The 9,302-nt window shown below is 48.4% G+C and overlaps 1 long non-coding RNA gene across 1 annotated transcript in view; it reads right to left on the reverse strand.

Moving 5' to 3' along the window:
• Positions 1 to 5,812, reverse strand: part of LOC123486562 — a 6,159-nt gene extending 347 nt beyond the window's left edge. The window contains exons 1-2 of the long non-coding RNA XR_006659416.1: positions 5,740 to 5,812; position 1 (exon numbers count right to left, since the gene is read on the reverse strand). The exon at position 1 is cut by the window's left edge and continues 63 nt beyond it. This is a non-coding gene — a long non-coding RNA (uncharacterized LOC123486562). The remainder of the gene's footprint in view (positions 2 to 5,739) is intronic.
• Between the last annotated feature and the right edge of the window lie 3,490 nt (positions 5,813 to 9,302).

Raw genomic sequence — 9,302 nt, forward strand, 5'->3', positions numbered from 1 at the left:
CCTGTGGGAGACACACACACACACACACACACACACACACACACACACACACACACACACACACACACACACACACCACTGGATCAGAGTCGATCACGACTAGATGGTCCCTATGGGGCCCTGGTCAAAACTAGTGCACTAAATAGGGAATGGGGTGTCATACAGTAGTGCACTAAATAGGGAATGGGGTACTATAATGTAGTGCACTACGTAAGGAAGAGATGATGTGTCCCAAATTGCACCCTAGTGCACTACTTTTGACCAGGGTCCATAGAGTTAGGGTCCATAGATACAAGGTCCATAGATACAGGGTCCATAGATACAGGGTACATAGATACAGGGTCCATAGGGTTAGGGTCCATAGATACAGCGTCCATAGGGTTAGGGTCCATAGATACAGGGTCCATAGGGTTAGGGTCCATAGGGTTAGGGTCCATAGGGTTAGGGTCCATAGATACAGGGTCCATAGATACAGGGCCCATAGATACAGGGTCCATAGATACAGGGTCCATAGATACAGGGTCCATAGATACAGGGTCCATAGGGTTAGGGTCGATAGGGTTAGGGTCCATAGATACAGGGTCCATAGGGTTAGGGTCCATATATACAGGGTCCATAGATACAGGGTCCATAGATACAGGGTCCATAGATACAGGGTCCATAGGGTTAGGGTCGATAGGGTTAGGGTCCATAGATACAGGGTCCATAGGGTTAGGGTCCATAGATACAGGGTCCATAGATACAGGGTCCATAGGGTTAGGGTCCATAGATACAGGGTCCATAGGGTTAGGGTCCATAGGGTTAGGGTCCATAGATACAGGGTCCATAGGGTTAGGGTCCATAGGGTTAGGGTCCATAGATACAGGGTCCATAGATACAGGGTCCATAGGGTTAGGGTCCATAGATACAGGGTCCATAGGGTTAGGGTCCATAGATACAGGGTCCATAGGGTTAGGGTCCATAGGGTTAGGGTCCATAGATACAGGGTCCATAGGGTTAGGGTCCATAGATACAGGGTCCATAGATACAGGGTCCATAGGGTTAGGGTCCATAGATACAGGGTCCATAGATACAGGGTCCATAGATACAGGGTCCATAGATACAGGGTCCATAGATACAGGGTCCATAGGGTTAGGGTCCATAGGGTTAGGGTCCATAGGGTTAGGGTCCATAGATACAGGGTCCATAGATACAGGGTCCATAGGGTTAGGGTCCATAGGGTTAGGGTCCATAGATACAGGGTCCATAGGGTTAGGGTCCATAGGGTTAGGGTCCATAGATACAGGGTCCATATATACAGGGTCCATAGGGTTAGGGTCCATAGATACAGGGTCCATAGGGTTAGGGTCCATAGATACAGGGTCCATAGATACAGGGTCCATAGGGTTAGGGTCCACAGGGTTAGGGTCCATAGATACAGGGTCCATAGGGTTAGGGTCCATAGATACAGAGTCCATAGGGTTAGGGTCCACAGGGTTAGGGTCCATAGATACAGGGTCCATAGGGTTAGGGTCCATAGATACAGAGTCCATAGGGTTAGGGTCCATAGATACAGGGTCCATAGGGTTGGGTGGGTCCAAGATACAGGGTCCATAGATACAGGGTCCATAGATACAGGGTCCATAGATACAGGGTCCATAGGGTTAGGGTCCATAGATACAGGGTCCATAGATACAGGGTCCATAGGGTTAGGGTCCACAGATAAGGGTCCATAGATACAGGGTCCATAGGGTTAGGGTCCATAGATACAGAGTCCATAGGGTTAGGGTCCACAGGGTTAGGGTCCATAGATACAGGGTCCATAGGGTTAGGGTCCATAGATACAGAGTCCAGACAGGGTCCATAGACAGGGTCCATAGATACAGGGTCCATAGATACAGGGTCCATAGGGTTAGGGTCCATAGGATACAGGGTCCATAGGTTGGGTCCATAGATCAGGGTCCATAGATACAGGGTCCATAGATACAGGGTCCATAGATACAGGGTCCATAGGTACAGGGTCCATAGGGTTAGGGTCCATAGTAGGGTCCATAGATACAGGGTCCATATAGTTAGGGTCCATAGATACAGAGTCCATAGGGTTAGGGTCCATAGATACAGGGTCCATTAGATACAGGGTCCATAGGGTAGGGTCCATAGGGTTAGGGTCCATAGATACAGGGTCCAGTGGACAGGGTTAGGGTCCATAGATACAGGGTCCATAGGGTTAGGGTCCATAGATACAGGGTCCATAGATACAGGGTCCACAGGGTTAGGGTCCATAGATACAGGGTCCATAGATACAGGGTCCATAGATACAGGGTCCATAGATACAGGGTCCATAGGTACAGGGTCCATAGGGTTAGGGTCCATAGGGTTAGGGTCCATAGGGTTAGGGTCCATAGATACAGGGTCCATAGGGTTAGGGTCCATAGGGTTAGGGTCCATAGGGTTAGGGTCCATAGATACAGGGTCCATAGATACAGGGTCCATAGGGTTAGGGTCCATAGGGTTAGGGTCCATAGATACATGGTCCATAGATACAGGGTCCATAGATACAGGGTCCATAGGGTTAGGGTCCATAGATACAGGGTCCATAGATACAGGGTCCATAGGGTTAGGGTCCATAGATACAGGGTCCATAGATACAGGGTCCATAGATACAGGGTCCATAGTGTTAGGGTCCATAGATACAGGGTCCATAGGGTTAGGGTCCATAGATACAGGGTCCATAGGGTTAGGGTCCATAGATACAGAGTCCATAGATACAGGGTCCATAGATACAGGGTCCATAGGGTTAGGGTCCATAGATACAGAGTCCATAGATACAGGGTCCATAGATACAGGGTCCATAGGGTTAGGGTCCATAGATACAGAGTCCATAGATACAGGGTCCATAGATACAGGGTCCATAGATACAGGGTCCATAGGGTTAGGGTCCATAGATACAGGGTCCATAGATACAGGGTCCATAGATACAGGGTCCATAGGGTTAGGGTCCATAGATACAGGGTCCATAGATACAGGGTCCATAGGGTTAGGGTCCATAGATACAGGGTCCATAGGGTTAGGGTCCATAGATACAGGGTCCATAGGGTTAGGGTCCATAGGGTTAGGGTCCATAGGGTTAGGGTCCATAGATACAGGGTCCATAGATACAGGGTCCATAGATACAGGGTCCATAGGGTTAGGGTCCATAGGGTTAGGGTCCATAGATACAGGGTCCATAGGGTTAGGGTCCATAGATACAGGGTCCATAGATACAAGGTCCATAGGGTTAGGGTCCATAGATACAGGGTCCATAGGGTTAGGGTCCATAGATACAGGGTCCATAGGGTTAGGGTCCATAGATACAGGGTCCATAGATACAGGGTCCATAGGGTTAGGGTCCACAGGGTTAGGGTCCATAGGGTTAGGGTCCATAGGGTTAGGGTCCATAGATACAGGGTCCATAGGGTTTGGGTCCATAGGGTTAGGGTCCATAGGGTTAGGGTCCATAGATACAGGGTCCATATGGTTAGGGTCCATAGATACAGGGTCCATAGATACAGGGTCCATAGGGTTAGGGTCCATAGGATTAGGGTCCATAGATACAGGGTCCATAGGGTTAGGGTCCATAGATACAGGGTCCATAGATACAGGGTCCATAGGGTTAGGGTCCATAGATACAGGGTCCATAGATACAGGGTCCATAGATACAGGGTCCATAGGGTTAGGGTCCATAGGGTTAGGGTCCATAGATACAGGGTCCATAGATACAGGGTCCATAGGGTTAGGGTCCATAGTTACAGGGTCCATAGATACAGGGTCCATAGATACAGGGTCCATAGATACAGGGTCCATAGGGTTAGGGTCCATAGGGTTAGGGTCCATAGATACAGGGTCCATAGGGTTAGGGTCCATAGGGTTAGGGTCCATAGATACAGGGTCCATAGGGTTAGGGTCCATAGGGTTAGGGTCCATAGGGTTAGGGTCCATAGATACAGGGTCCATAGATACAGGGTCCATAGGGTTAGGGTCCATAGATACAGAGTCCATAGATACAGGGTCCATAGGGTTAGGGTCCATAGATACAGTGTCCATAGGGTTAGGGTCCATAGATACAGGGTCCATAGATACAGGGTCCATAGGGTTAGGGTCCATAGATACAGGGTCCATAGATACAGAGTCCATAGATACAGGGTCCATAGGGTTAGGGTCCATTGATACAGGGTCCATAGGGTTAGGGTCCATAGGGTTAGGGTCCATAGGGTTAGGGTCCATAGATACAGGGTCCATAGATACAGGGTCCATAGGGTTAGGGTCCATAGGGTTAGGGTCCATAGATACAGGGTCCATAGATACAGGGTCCATAGAGTTAGGGTCCATAGATACAGGGTCCATAGGGTTAGGGTCCATAGATACAGGGTCCATAGGGTTAGGGTCCACAGGGTTAGGGTCCATAGATACAGGGTCCATAGATACAGGGTCCATAGAGTTAGGGTCCATAGATACAGGGTCCATAGAGTTAGGGTCCATAGATACAGGGTCCATAGGGTTAGGGTCCATAGGGTTAGGGTCCATAGATACAGGGTCCATAGGGTTAGGGTCCATAGGGTTAGGGTCCATAGATACAGGGTCCATAGGGTTAGGGTCCATAGATACAGGGTCCATAGGGTTAGGGTCCACAGGGTTAGGGTCCATAGATACAGGGTCCATAGGGTTAGGGTCCATAGATACAGAGTCCATAGGGTTAGGGTCCACAGGGTTAGGGTCCATAGATACAGGGTCCATAGGGTTAGGGTCCATAGATACAGAGTCCATAGGGTTAGGGTCCATAGATACAGGGTCCATAGGGTTAGGGTCCACAGGGTTAGGGTCCATAGATACAGGGTCCATAGATACAGGGTCCATAGATACAGGGTCCATAGATACAGGGTCCATAGATACAGGGTCCATAGGGTTAGGGTCCATAGATACAGGGTCCATAGGGTTAGGGTCCATAGATACAGGGTCCATAGATACAGGGTCCATAGATACAGGGTCCATAGATACAGGGTCCACAGGGTTAGGGTCCATAGATACAGGGTCCATAGATACAGGGTCCATAGGGTTAGGGTCCATAGGGTTAGGGTCCATAGGGTTAGGGTCCATAGGGTTAGGGTCCATAGATACAGGGTCCATAGGGTTAGGGCCCATAGGGTTAGGGTCCATAGGGTTAGGGTCCATAGATACAGGGTCCATAGATACAGGGTCCACAGGGTTAGGGTCCATAGATACAGGGTCCATAGATACAGGGTCCATAGGGTTAGGGTCCATAGATACAGGGTCCATAGGGTTAGGGTCCATAGATACAGGGTCCATAGATACAGGGTCCATAGAGTTAGGGTCCATAGATACAGGGTCCATAGGGTTAGGGTCCATAGGGTTAGGGTCCACAGATACAGGGTCCATAGATACAGGGTCCATAGATACAGGGTCCATAGGGTTAGGGTCCACAGGGTTAGCGTCCATAGGGTTAGGGTCCACAGGGTTAGGGTCCATAGATACAGGGTCCATAGATACAGGGTCCATAGGGTTAGGGTCCATAGGGTTAGGGTCCATAGATACAGGGTCCATAGATACAGGGTCCATAGGGTTAGGGTCCATAGATACAGGGTCCATAGGGTTAGGGTCCATAGATACAGGGTCCATAGGGTTAGGGTCCACAGGGTTAGGGTCCACAGGGTTAGGGTCCACAGGCTCAAAAGTAGTGCACTACATAGGGTTTAGGGTGCTCACCTTAGTAAGTCTCTGTGCCTGTCTTCCTCCCACCTCACTCCTTTCTGACCCAGCTCAAAGAACTCTGCCCTCCTCCTGAACAGACACACACAGAGTGAGGCTACCGCAGAGTCTCCCCTGCTAGATGTATAATCACATGGTAAACTGGGGCCGAGCAGAGTCTCCCCTGCTAGATGTCTAATCACATGGTAAACTGGGGCCGAGTAGAGTCTCCCCTGCTAGATGTATAATCACATGGTAAACTGGGGCCGAGCAGAGTCTCCCCTGCTAGATGTATAATCACATGGTAAACTGGGGGGAGCAGAGTCTCCCTGCTAGATGTATAATCACATGGTAGACTGGGGCCGAGCAGAGTCTCCCCTGCTAGATGTATAATCACATGGTAAACTGGGGCCGAGCAGAGTCTCCCCTGCTAGATGTCTAATCACATGGTAAACTGGGGCCGAGCAGAGTCTCCCCTGCTAGATGTCTAATCACATGGTAAACTGGGGCCGAGCAGAGTCTCCCCTGCTAGATGTATAATCACATGGTAGACTGGGGCCGAGCAGAGTCTCCCCTGCTAGATGTATAATCACATGGTAAACTGGGACCGAGCAGAGTCTCCCCTGCTAGATGTATAATCACATGGTAAACTGGGGCCGAGCAGAGTCTCCCCTGCTAGATGTCTAATCACATGGTAAACTGGGGCCGAGCAGAGTCTCCCCTGCTAGATGTATAATCACATGGTAAACTGGGGCCGAGCAGAGTCTCCCCTGCTAGATGTCTAATCACATGGTAGACTGGGGCCGAGCTCCCTGACATCCAGGACCTCTACTGCAGGCGGTGTCAGAGGAAGGCCCTTAAAACGGTCAAAGACTCCAGCCACCCAAGTCATAGACTGTTCTCTCTGCTACCGCACGGCAAGCGGTACCAGAGCGCCAAGTCTGGAACCAACAGGACCCTGAACAGCTTCAAATCCCCAAGCTATAAGACTACTGAATAGTTAGTTAAATAGTTAACCAAACAACTACCCAGACTATCTGCGCTGATCCTTTTTGCACTAACTCTTTTGTCCCCTGTAGCTCAGTTGGTAGAGCATGACACTTGCAACGCCAGGGTTGTGGGTTCGTTTCCCACGGGGGGCCAGTATGAAAATGTATGCACTCACTAACTGTAAGTCGCTCTGGATAAGAGCGTCTGCTAAATGACTGAAATGTAAAATGTAAATGTCTCATCAGTACTGGTACCCTGTGTATATAGCCAAGTTATTACCTTGTACCCCTGGACATCGACTCAGTACTGTTACCCCCGTGTATATAGCCAAGTTATTAATAATAATAATAATATGCCATTTAGCAGACGCTTTTATCCAAAGCGACTTACAGTCATGTGCGCATACATTTTTACGTATGGGTGGTCCCGGGGATCGAACCCACTACCCTGGCGTTACAAGCGCCATGCTCTACCAATTGAGCTACAGAGGACCACCATTACCTCGTACCCCAGCACATGGACTCAGTACTGGTTCCCCTGTGTATATAGCCTAGTTATTACCTCGTACCCCAGCATATGGACTCAGTACTGGTTCCCCTGTGTATATAGCCTAGTTATTACCTCGTACCCCAGCACATGGACTCAGTACTGGTACCCCTGTGTATATAGCCTAGTAATCATTACTCATTGTGTATTTATTCTACCTTGTATTATTACTACGTGTTATAACTGGTCTGTTATTGATCTGTTTAATCTCTCTCCTCGTTGTTGGGAAGGGCCCGTCAGTAGGCAGTTCACTGGTAGTCTACACCGGTTGTTTACCAAGCATGTGACTAATTACGGTTCATTTAAGCTGATATACATTAAAGTGTAAATATTACGTATAGACAACATGTACAATAATATACGGTATATATAGTAAAGTATAGACAACATATATAAGTAGATATATAGTTAAGTATACATACTCTATATAGACAACATATATAAGTAGATATATATAGTAAAGTATACATACTCTATATAGACAACATATATAAGTAGATATATTATAAAGTATACATACTCTATATAGATAACATATATAAGTATATATATAGTAAAGTATACATACTCTATATAAACAACATATACACTACCATTCAAAAGTTTGGGGTCACTTAGAAATGTCCTTGTTTTCGAAAGAAAAGCAATTTTTTTGTCCATTAAAATAACATCAAATTGATCAGAAATACAGTGTAGACATTGTTAATGTTGTAAATGGCTATTGTAGCTGGAAACGGCTGATTTTTAATGGAATATCTACATCGGCATACAGAGGCCCATTATCAGCAACCATCAGTCCTGTGTTCCAATGGCACGTTGTGTTTGCTAATCCAAGTTTATCATTTTAAAAGGCTAATTGATCATTAGAAAACCCTTTTACAACTATGTTAGCACAGCTGAAAACTGTTGTGCTGATTAAAGAAACAATAAAACTGGCCTTCTTGAGACTAGTTCAGTATCTGGAGCATCAGCAATTGTGTGTAACGATCCCGGCAGTCTGAGTCGGGTCCTGTCTGGTGACTAGTTTTCCTGTTCGTAGTCTCCAGTTTCCCGAGGGTTCGGGAACGCTCCGGGGAGCTCTCTTGTTTTCCGCACCTGCATCCCGTCAGCAATCTGCACACCTGGCCCTCATCATCACCCTTTTTAGGCTCTGGCCAAACATCCAGTTCCTGCCGGATCGTTAGCCATGAACAGTAGGTGTTCTGTGTATCAGTTTAGAGTGTTCTAGCGTGAGTTTTGTTATTTTGTACTTTGTTGAGTTTTTGTGTTCTTACCTCCGTTTTTGTTCCACCTGCAGTCACACGTCCGGAACCTTCACCCCACCTCTGCCTGATGGTCGGCGGCTGCCGAGCCATCACTGGACCCAGTACTGCACCCCCAACTACTCAACCACGCCGCCCGCTCTGTCCCTGGATTATTCTGCACCTTTTGTCGTATCTAATAAACCCTCACCTTCGTTCAACTCTCCTTGTCCTGGTCTGCTTTTTGGGTTCTGGCTGAGGGAACTGTGACAGAACGATCCGGCCAAATATGAACCCAGCGGACCTGGACTCTGTTCGCCATGCCATTACCCAGCAGGAGAAGATGTTGGGCCATCATAGCATGGTACTACAGGAGATCGCGTTGTCAGTTCGGAACCTTTCTACCGGCCTGACGGAGGTCCAGAACCAACGCCAGTGTCCGGTGGAGGACTCACTACCGGTTTCACCCATCTCGCCTGCCGCTTCTGAAGTTGTGTCCCTCCGTGAGCCCAAGGTTCCGACGCGGAGAAATATGAGGGAGCTGGGAAGATGCCGTTCCTTCCTTATGCAGTGTGGATTAGTGTTCGATCTACAGCCCTACTCTTATGCCACTGACAAGGCTAGGATAGCCTTTTTGATTGAGTTGCTGCGTGGTCGAGCGCTGGAGTGGGCTTCAGCCGTTTGGGAACGACAGGATCCCTGCATGGCTTCATACCAGGGGTTCACGGCCGAGATGAGGAAGCCTTCGACCATTCCGTCCGAGGAGGGGACGCAGCTAGGCGTCTGTTTTCTCTGCACCAAGGA

This window comes from Coregonus clupeaformis, unplaced genomic scaffold (assembly GCF_020615455.1).
Source record: "Coregonus clupeaformis isolate EN_2021a unplaced genomic scaffold, ASM2061545v1 scaf1268, whole genome shotgun sequence".
Taxonomy (NCBI): domain Eukaryota; kingdom Metazoa; phylum Chordata; class Actinopteri; order Salmoniformes; family Salmonidae; genus Coregonus; species Coregonus clupeaformis.